Genomic DNA, 491 nt, shown 5'->3' with positions numbered 1-491 from the left:
TCTGTACTCACCACTCACAGTGAGCCGAGTCCCAGCACCAGACTTAACCTCCGTATCAGGGGTCCCTTTCTGGAACTTCACACAATAGTAGGTGTTGGCGTCGGCCGGGGTGATGTTACTGATGCTGATGGAAAAGTCCATGTTGTTTCTTTGTGTCATGTTTGCCACATTTCTTACTCTGGGGTAGAGAGGTAAGTGTTTTGGGGTTCTTATGAAATTATAGATTAGCTGCCGATCTGGTCCAGTACCCCTGAACCAGTTAATGGGCCCCAAGGGTTGTAGAGAGGAGACTGTGCAGGGCAGAATGGCTGTCTCTCCAGCTGCAACTGACACCATCTCAGGTTGAGTCACCTGCAGCTCCTCCTCACCTGTCACCCCTGCAGGAAACATAGGGCCGTTATTCACCCCGTAGGATCCTGGTTTCTCAAGTGTGTATCAGCAACAACTTCCACTCTCTGATGCAAACCATGACCCAGCCTTGTGCTCAGCAC

At 50.9% G+C, this 491-nt stretch overlaps 1 pseudogene; it reads right to left on the bottom strand.

Moving 5' to 3' along the window:
* Nucleotides 1–491, bottom strand: part of LOC102823926 — a 31,633-nt pseudogene that overhangs the window by 2,812 nt on the left and 28,330 nt on the right.

This window comes from Chrysochloris asiatica, unplaced genomic scaffold, assembly GCF_000296735.1.
Source record: "Chrysochloris asiatica unplaced genomic scaffold, ChrAsi1.0 scaffold00304, whole genome shotgun sequence".
Classification (NCBI taxonomy): domain Eukaryota; kingdom Metazoa; phylum Chordata; class Mammalia; order Afrosoricida; family Chrysochloridae; genus Chrysochloris; species Chrysochloris asiatica.
This window is presented reverse-complemented; position numbering and strand designations above follow the sequence as displayed.